The 9,654-nt window shown below is 55.3% G+C and overlaps 1 pseudogene; it reads left to right on the top strand.

Moving 5' to 3' along the window:
• Positions 1 to 8,143: 8,143 nt before the first annotated feature.
• LOC122101180 overlaps positions 8,144 to 9,654 on the top strand; it is an 8,526-nt pseudogene continuing 7,015 nt past the window's right edge.

Raw genomic sequence — 9,654 nt, 5'->3', positions numbered from 1 at the left:
TGGGTTTTCCGTTACCTCTGGGCCCTGGGACCCTGGTACCCCTGATTCCTGTAACCTGTGACCCCTGCACCCTCTGAACTCTGCACCCTAGGACCTTTGCTCCCTGGGCTTTTCCCCTCTGAACTTGGGGGAACCTAGGACCCAGCACCCCCGTGACAGATGCCCTCCCTCAACCCCCCAGATTGGTGACCTCTGATCCCTGCACCCCTGAACTTCCCATTCCCCCTCTTCATGACCCCCTCACCCCTGAACTTTGCACCCCAGGACCTTGGCTCCCTGATCTTGGCCATGTCCCAGGTGTCCCCCCTCCCCTGACCTCTGTCTCCCCCCTCCTTGACCTTTGAACTCCTTTGCTGGCTGCACCCCAGGACCTTTGCTCTCTGGGCCTTTGACCCCCTCTTCCCAGGAATCCTTGTGCTTTACCCCCAATGAACTTTGGGGTCCTGGGTACCCCAGGATTGACCATGTTTCCCCCTGCATCTCCCTGACCCCTGACCTCTCCTCCTTGACCCCCCAGAACCCCCAAATCCCTCCACCTCCCCCTTTCCCCTCCTCCCAGGATCCCCTGTACCCCAAGATCCCCTCACCCCCCTCCACCCCTCGTCCGGGCCCCCTCACCTGGTCTGTCTGTCTGTCTCTCTGTCCTGTGTCTCCAGACAGCACAGCACAGCTTGCGGGCTCCTCTTTTATCCGCCCAGGCCCAGATATCCCCGCCCCGCCACGCTGTGGCCTGAGCCTCAGCTCCGCCCCACACAGCCTGGGCTGAGGGGGGGCGTCAGTGGGAAAAGGAGGGAGGGGAAGCAGGGAAGAAAAAGAGGGGGGTGGGGGTCAGGGAGAGGGGGATGGGGAGACCCTGAATCCCCCCCACCAGGCCAGGCGGGGAAGGGGGGGATGCTGGGGAGGGGGAGGGAGAAACGGCCGAAGAGAAAGTTCTGGAAGAAAAGAGAGAGGAGGAGGAGGAGGAGGAGGGGAGAGGAAGGGGAAAAGGCCGGACCTGTGGGGTGGGGGGGCACAGAGCTGAGAAAGAGGGGGTGGGGGGGGGCGGGGGAGGAGGGGGGGACAGACAGACAGACAGAGAGGAAACGCAGCCAGAAAGACAGAGGAATGGAGTCAGAGACAGACACAGAGAGACAGAGAGACACAAACAGACCGACAGACACACAGACAGACACACAGATAGACAGAGAGAGACAGAGACAGACACACAGACAGGCAGATAAACAGGGACAGACACACAGACAGACAGAGAAGGAAAAATAGACACAGAGAGACAGACAGAGAGATACAGACATACAAGTATAGACAGACAGACAGAGACAGAGAGACAGACAGAGACAGACAGAGAGACAGACAGACAGACACAGAGAGAGATGAACAGAGACAGACAGACTCAGAGAGACAGGGACAGACAGGCAGAGAGAATGAAAGATGGACAGACAGAGACAGAGAGACAAAACACAGACAGAAACAGATAAACAGAGAGAGACAGAGACGCAGAGACACAGAGAGACACACAGACAGAGATGGAGAGACAGACACAAATACAGAGAAACACAAGAGACAGACAGACACACAGAGAGGCAGATGAACAGGGACAGACACAGACAGAGAGAGAAAAATAGGCAGACAGACACAGACAGACAGACAGAGATACAGACAGATAAATATAGAGACAGACAGACAGAGAACACAGACAGAGAGATACAGACAGATAAATATAGAGACAGACAGACAGAGAGAAAGACAGACAGACACAGAGACAGAGAGAGAGAGATGAACAGAGACAGACATGGACAGAGAGACAGACACAGAGACAGACAGACACAGATAGACAGAGACAAACAGATACAGAGACAGACAGACACAGAGAATGACAGATGGACAGACAGAGACAGAGACAAACAGACAGAGAGAGATAGATGAACACAGACAGACAGACTCACAGACATAGACAGACGGATGGACACAGAGAGACAGAGACAAATACAGAGAAACACAAGAGACAGACAGACACACAGAGAGGTAGATGAACATGGACAGACACACAGACAGAAACAGAAAAATAGACACAGAGCGATAGGCAGAGAGATACAGACAGACAAACACAGAGAGACAGATGAACAGAGACAGTCAGACACAGAGAGAGACAGACACACAGATAGACAGAGAAAGACAGAGACAGACAGACAAACACACAGATACAGGGACAGACAGACAGAGACACAGACACAAACACAGAAAAATGGAGTCAGAGACAGACAGACAGACCCAGAGAGAGACAGAGAGACAGACAGACACAGACAGATAACCAGAGACAGACAGACAGACACAGACAAAGACACAAATGGACATAGAGACAGGCAGACAGACACAGAGATAAACAGACAGACTGAGAAACAGACAGACAGAAAGTCACAAAGAGAAACAGAGACAGACAGAAATAGAGATAGACAGAGAGACAGATGAACAGAGACAGACAGACAGACAGAGAAATAGAGAAACAGACAGAGACAGATGGACAGACAAATGGACAGACAGAGACAGACAGAGAGACAGACAAATGGACAGACACAGAGACATAGAGTCAGACAGGGACAGACAGACGTACAGACAGAACCATAGAGACAGAGAAACGGTAAAAGAGAAAAAAGGAGTCAGAAACAGACAGACGGATGGACAGACAAACAGAGACAAATACAGAGTGAGACATAGACAGAGAGACAAACGGACAGAGACAGATAGAGATTGAGACACACAGAGACAGACAGACAGACAGATGAAGACAGACAGACAGACACACAGAGAGACCGACAGACGCACAGAGACAGACACAGAAAAATACAGAGAAACACAGAGACAGACAGACAGACACACAGAGAGAGAGAGATGAACAGACACAAACAGAAACAGACAGAAAAATGGAGTCAGAGACAGACAGACAGACAGAGAGAGAAAGAGGCAGACACAGACATAGATAGCCAGACAGACAGATGAACAGAGGCAGAGATAGACAGACAGACAGATACAGAGACAGACACACAGAGACATAGACAAATGGACAGAGACAGAGTGACAGACAAACAGACTACGAAACAGAAAGAGACACAGAGACAGAAATACAGAGACTCACAGAGACAGACAGAAAGACATAAGAAGGAAGGAAAGAAGGAGAGAAGGAGGGAAGGAAGGAAGGAAGGAAGGAGGGAAGAAGTGGAGGGAATGAAGGAAGGAAGGAAGGAGGGAAGGAAGGAAGGAGGGAAGGAGTGGAGGGAATGAAGGAAGGAAGAAGGGAGGAAGGAAGGAAGGAGTGGAGGGAACGAAGGAAGGAAGGAAGGAAGGAGGGAAGGAACGAAGAAAGGAAGGAGGGAAGGAGGGAAGGAAGGAAGGAAGGAAGGAGGGAGGGAAGGAAGGAGGGAGGGAAGGAAGGAAGGAAGGAAGGAAGGAAGGAAGGAAGGAAGGAAGAAAGGAAGGAAGGAAGAGGAGGAAGAGGAGGAGGTGGAGCAGCAGCAGCCACAGGGGCAGGAGGAGGCGCAGGCTTTTCCCACATCTTGGTCTCATTTCCTGCTAATTCCTTTCAGATGTTTCCAGCTTCCTCCAGGCCATGATTCATGCGGGGCCTGCAGGAGAAAAAAAAGCCACAGCAGCAGAGGCTTCCAGTTTCCCTGCGCCCCTCCTCCCCCCACCCAGCTGCTGTTCCACATTGCACACAGGAAGGACTCAGCTATCAGCACCCAGCATGGGTGCTGTGGGCCCCGAGCTCGGTGCTTCTCCTAGGCCCTGGGTTGGATCAGGGAGGAAGGATGGAAGGAAGGAAGGAAGGAAGGAAGGAAGGAAGGAAGGAAGGAAGGAAGGGAGGGAGGGAGGAAGGGAGGGAGGGAGGGAAGGAAGGAGGGAAGGAAGGAGGGAAGGATTGGAGGGAAGGAAGGAAGGAGGGAAGGAAAGAGGGAAGAATTGGAGGGAAGGAAGGAAGGAGGGAAGGAGGAAAGGAAAGAAGGAGGGAAGGAAGGAGGGAAGGAAGGAGGGAAGGAAGGAAGGAGGGAGGAAAGGAGGGAGGGAAGGAGGGAAGGATTGGAGGGAAGGAAGGAGGGAAGGAAGGAGGGAAGGAAGGAGGGAAGGAAGGAAGGAAGGAGGGAAGGAAGGAAAGAAGGAGGGAAGGAAGGAGGGAAGGAAGGAGGGAAGGAAGGAAGGAAGGAAGGAGGAAAGGAGGACAGAAGAGAAGGAAGGAGGGAAGGAAGGAGGGAAGGAAGGAAGGAAGGAAGGAAAGAAGGAGGGGAGGAGGGAAGGATTGGAGACAAGGAAAGAAGGAAGAAGGGAAGGATTGGACGCAAGAAAGGAAGGAGGAAAGGAAGGAAGGAAGGAAGAAGGGAAAGAGGGAAGGATTGGAGAGAAGGAAGGAGGGAAGGAAGGAAGGAGGGAAGGATTAGAGGGAAGGAAGGAGGGAAGGAAGGAAGGAGGGAAGGAGGGAAGGATTAGAAAGAAGGAAGGAAGGAGGGAAGGAAGGAAGGAAGGATGGAGGGAAGGAAGGAAGGAGGGAAGGAAGGAAGGATTGGAGGGAAGGAAGAAGGAAGGAAGAAAGGAAGGAAGGAAGGAGGGAGGGAGGGAGGGAAGGAAGGAAGGAAGGAGGGAGGGAAGGAAGGAAGAAAGGATAGAGGGAAGGAAGGAAGGATTGGAAGGAGGGAAGGATTGGAGGGAAGGAAAGAGGAAGGAAGGAAGGAAGGAGGAAAGGAAGGAAGGAAGAAGGGAAGGAAGGAGGAAGGAAGGAGGAAGGAAAGGAAGGAAGGAGGGGAGGAGGGAAGGAAGGAGGAAGGAACGAAGGAAGGGAAGGAAGGAAGGAGGGGAGGAGGGAAGGAAGGAAGGAAGGAAGGAGTGAAGGAAGAAAGGATGGAGGGAAGGAAGGAAGGATTGGAAGGAGGGAAGGATTGGAGGGAAGGAAGGAAGGAGGGAAGGAAGAAGGGAATTCATTCATTCATTATTCATTTCCTCCATTCCCCCTCCCCCTCCCCCCTTCCAGGAAGTGTTGGGCGGGTTTCCAGGCGTTGAGAAGAGGAAGCCATTCGCTGGGTTCTGGTTGAGTCTGACACACACACAGGAAATCCATCAGCAATTTGTTCCAGAAGCTTCTAGAAGCTTGGTTGGGGCGGGGGGAAGGGAAAGACAAGACCATGCACATGAGCTAATCATCATAATAAATCAACAACAACAACAACAACAACAAGAATAGTCAAGGGACCCTGGACCAGTCGCCTCAAAGGATCATGGGAAGGGGTGATGTCATCATCCATCCTCAACTTCCCCCATGGAGGAGAATCCCAAGGGATGAACGCAACTGGGTCCCAGATGTTGGGGAGAAGGGGGGGAAAGGAAATAGAAACCAGCCCCAGCCCTGGCTTATTTCTAGAACCTTCCATGGGTTGTCCTGAAAGCATCTCAAGTCCTAAGATCAAACAGATCCCCTGGGAAAACCTATCATCAATAGACCATGAAAGGATCAGTATCAATACCAATACCAATACCAATATCATCAATACCCTCCTTCCATTCCCCTCCCCCCCAAAATCATTCCTGGGCCAAGGAAGGGGGGTGGGAGGGTTGGGGTGTGTCTGGGTGGAGGGAACGCCTGCCTGGGGAATGTGCTGAGTTATTCTGAAACCTTCTGGAGCTTTCTGGGACCTTCTGGAACCTTGGGGGAACTTTCTGGAACTTTCTGGATGGATGGATGGTGGATGGATGGGTGGGTGGATGGATGGATGGATGGATGGGTGGATGGGTGGATGGGTGGATGGATGGATGGGTGGATGGATGGATGGGTGGATGAGTGGATGGATGGATGGGTGGATGGATGGATAGGTGGATGGGTGGCTGGATGGGTGGCCGGATGAGTGGATGGGTGGATGGATGGGTGGATGGGTGGATGGATGGATGAGTGGATGGATAGATGGCTGGATGGATGGGTAAATGGATGGATGGATGGGTGGATGGATGGATGGGTGGATGGATGGATGGATGGGCGGCCCCCATCATTGCTGGTCTGCTCATCTGCAGGTAGGCCAGTGCGCACAGGATCTTGGCAGGCACGCAGGTAGCTGAGGAGTTCGCCACCAGGCATGTAGTCTATCATCCTGTACAACCAGTGGTCATCGCGCCACGTGGAGAACCTGGGATGGGGTCAGGGGGAGGGAAAGGACCCACACGTGAGGTGCTGGGTGCTTGGTGATTATCCAGAGTCCCTGTGGGGAAGTGCTGGGTGCTTGGTACCTGTCCTGTGTTAGTAATAGGCAGGTGCTGGGTGCTTAGTACCTGACTCATGTAAACAGTAGGGAGGTGCTGGGTGTGAAGTCCCGTTCCTGGGTCACCATGGGGAGGTGTTGGGTGTTTAGTTCCTATCCTCGGTCTCCATGGAGAGGTGCTGAATGCTTAGGCTCGGTCCTTGTTCCCCAGGTGGTGGTGCTGGGTGCTTAGTTCCAGTTCTGGGTTACTCTGAGGAGGTGCTGGTTGCTTAGTCCCTGTCCTGGGTCATCATGGGATGGTGCTGGGTGCTTAGTCCTGGTCCTGGGTTACTCTGAGGAGGTGCTGGTTGCTTAGTCCCAGCCCTGGGTCGTCATGGGATGGTGCTGGGTGCTTGGGAATCATCCTGGGTCACTATGATGAGGTGTTGGGTGCTTAGTCCCAGCCCTGGGTTACTATGGGGTGGTGCTGGGTGCTTGGGGATCATCCTGGGGAGGTGCTGGGTGCTTAGTTCCTGTCTTGGGTCATTATGGGATGCTGCTGGGTGCTTGGGGGATACTGTGAGTCACTATGGGAAGGTGTTGGGTGCTTAGTCCCCACTCTGGGTCACCATGGGGAGGTGCTGGGTGATTAGTCCCCATCCTGGGTTATCATGGGGAGGTGCTGGGTGCTTAGTCCTGGCCCTAGGTCACCATGGGAGGTGCTGGGTGCTTAGTCTTGGTCCTGGGTCACCATGGGCAGGTACTGGGGGCTTATTCCCCATCCTGGGTCACCATGGGGAGGTGCTGGGTGCTCAGTCCCCAAAGCCAGAGCACCCAACGGCCTGGTTCCTGCCAGGCCACGCCCCCCAGGCCAGCCATCCAATGGCAGCACGCCCAGGCCACGCCCTCAAACCCAGACTACACAATAGCATCACTGTTGCCAGGCCACGACCCCCCCAGGACCAGCCGCCCAATGGCCTTACTTCCAAGCCATGCCCCCAAAGCCAGGACCCTCAATAGCCTAGTTCCTGCCAGGCCATGCATGCCCCCTAGGCCCAGCGGCCCAATGGCTTTACTTCCGAGCCACGCCCACCAGCCCAGCCGACCAATGGCATTACCTCCAGCCGCCCAATGGTGTCTTTCCAGAACACGCCCCCAAGCCCCAGCGGCCCAATGGCCTCTGTTCCAGGCCACGCCCCCCACTGACTCTCCCGTCAGCTCCACCCCTGCAGGCCACGCCCACCGCGACACCACGCCCACCGCGACACGACGCCCCTCCCAAAAGCCACGCCCTCCCCGTGGCCCCGCCTCTTAAAGGCGCTGCGTCCCGGAGGCCTCCACGCACCGACGGTGACCCGGGGGCGGCCCGGGGCGGCGTCCTCGGGGGTCCTAAGCGCTTCCGCTTCCGGATGCGGACGGCGTAGCGGTGGCCATGGCGGCGGCGGCGGCGACGCTCCGCGGCCCCGCCACGGCTGCATTTCCGGGCGCGGCCGCCGTCGCCGTCGCGTCGATGTCATCAGCCGGCGCCAAGACGCGGGCGCGCATGCGCGCGCTCTCGGCGGAGCGCCACTGCGCATGCACATAGGGTTAGCGGGGAGGGACCGAACGCTCCCAGCGGAGGGCTATTGCGCATTCGCAGAGGGTTCTTCAGCGGGGACAGGCTGAGCCGGCCTGGCGGAGCGCCATAGCGCTTGCGCACAGGGTTAGACAGCTGGGAGGGGCTGAGCCAGCCTGCGCCAATGCGCATGCGCACAGGGTTCGTCAGCGGGGTGGGGCCTAGCACTCCAGGCGGAGCGCCGCTGCGCATGCGTGTCCCTTGGCTGCTTGTTCCCTCTGCCCTCCCGCGTGTGGACCCACGGCGCATGCGCACAGGTTGAATCGGCCGGGAGGTGCAGAGCGGACCCTGGAGGGTCGAGTTGCGCATGCGCACAGCCTGAGTCCGCCGGGAGGTGCCTAGGGGACCCCGGAGGATCGAGGTTCCGTCCGCATTGCGCATGCGCACTGGGTGAGTCGGCCGGTACCGTCCGGGCCGCGCGTGTGGTGCGTGCATGCGTGGGATTCCCTCGGTTGCTCTGGTTGGTACTGCGCATGCGTGCCACCTGGGGGGGAGGTCCTCCGCGCTGCACCGCACATGCATGAGCCAGCACGCCCCGTCCTTCCCCCCCCCTCCCCATCCCCCCCCCCCCCCCCCCCCCCCCCCCCCGCCGAGCAGGAACACGCATGCGTGTGCTCCCGGGCTCTGCGGGGTACAGATCTGCGCCTGCGCGGGAGTGGGCTGCGCTGCCCTGCAACGCGCATGCGCGGTTCCCAGAGACAGAGAGACTGACAGACAGACACAGGGACAGTGAGACAGAGTCAGACAGACACTGGGACAAAGACAGACACAGAGATGGACACAGAGAGACACAGACAGATAGATGGACAGACAGACACAGAGAAGACAGAGACATGGGCAGGTATAGACAGAGAGACACAGAATGACAGACAGAGAGACAGACAGACAGACAGAGGCAGAGCCAGACAGACAGGGAATGACAGAGAGAGACAGACAGACACAGGCAGACAGACAGAGACGGACAGACATAGAGCAAAACAGACAGACACTGGGACAAAGACAGACAGAGACAGACACACAGATGGACGCAGAGAGAGACACAGACAGACAGATGGACAGACAGACAGAGGCAGAGACAGACACAGACATAGAGAAAGACAGACAGACACAGAGAATGACAGACAGACATGAAAGACAGACAGAGAATGACAGAGAGACACAGACAGACAGATACTGACACAGACAGACAAAGAAAGACAGAACGAGACCCAGACAGACACAGGAGACAGAGACAGAAAGACAAAGAGACAGACAGACACAGAAGTCAGAAGTAGACTGATGACAGACAGACCGAGACAGACAAAGACAGAATGAGACAGAGACAGACAGACAGTGAGACAGACATGGACAGGCAGACACAGACGGACAGACAGAAAGACAGAGACAGAAGTAGACTGACAGACACAGACAGACAAAGAAAGAGAGAACGAGACACAGACAGACTGACAGAGGAGACAGACAGAGACAGAGAGACAAAGACAGACAGACACAGACCATGGACAGGCATAGACAGACAGAGACAGAGACAGACAGAAACACAGACAGACACAGAAAGACAGACAGACAGAGAGACAGATGGATCAAGGCAGAGCTAGAGATAGACAGACAGACAGACAGACATAAACACGGACATGGACAGAGTCAGAGACACAGAGAGACAAAGACAGACAGACAGACACAGAAAGAGAAAGACACCGAGACGGACAGACAGACAGACACAGAGAGACAGACAGAGAAAGGGAGATAGAGCGAGACAGACACAAACAGAACAGACAGACAGACACAGAGCAAGATAAACATAGAGCAAGACAGACAGACACAAAAAGAGACAGA

Source organism: Dipodomys spectabilis, unplaced genomic scaffold (genome assembly GCF_019054845.1).
Source record: "Dipodomys spectabilis isolate Male_0828 unplaced genomic scaffold, ASM1905484v1 ptg000637l, whole genome shotgun sequence".
Lineage (NCBI taxonomy): Eukaryota > Metazoa > Chordata > Mammalia > Rodentia > Heteromyidae > Dipodomys > Dipodomys spectabilis.
This window is presented reverse-complemented; position numbering and strand designations above follow the sequence as displayed.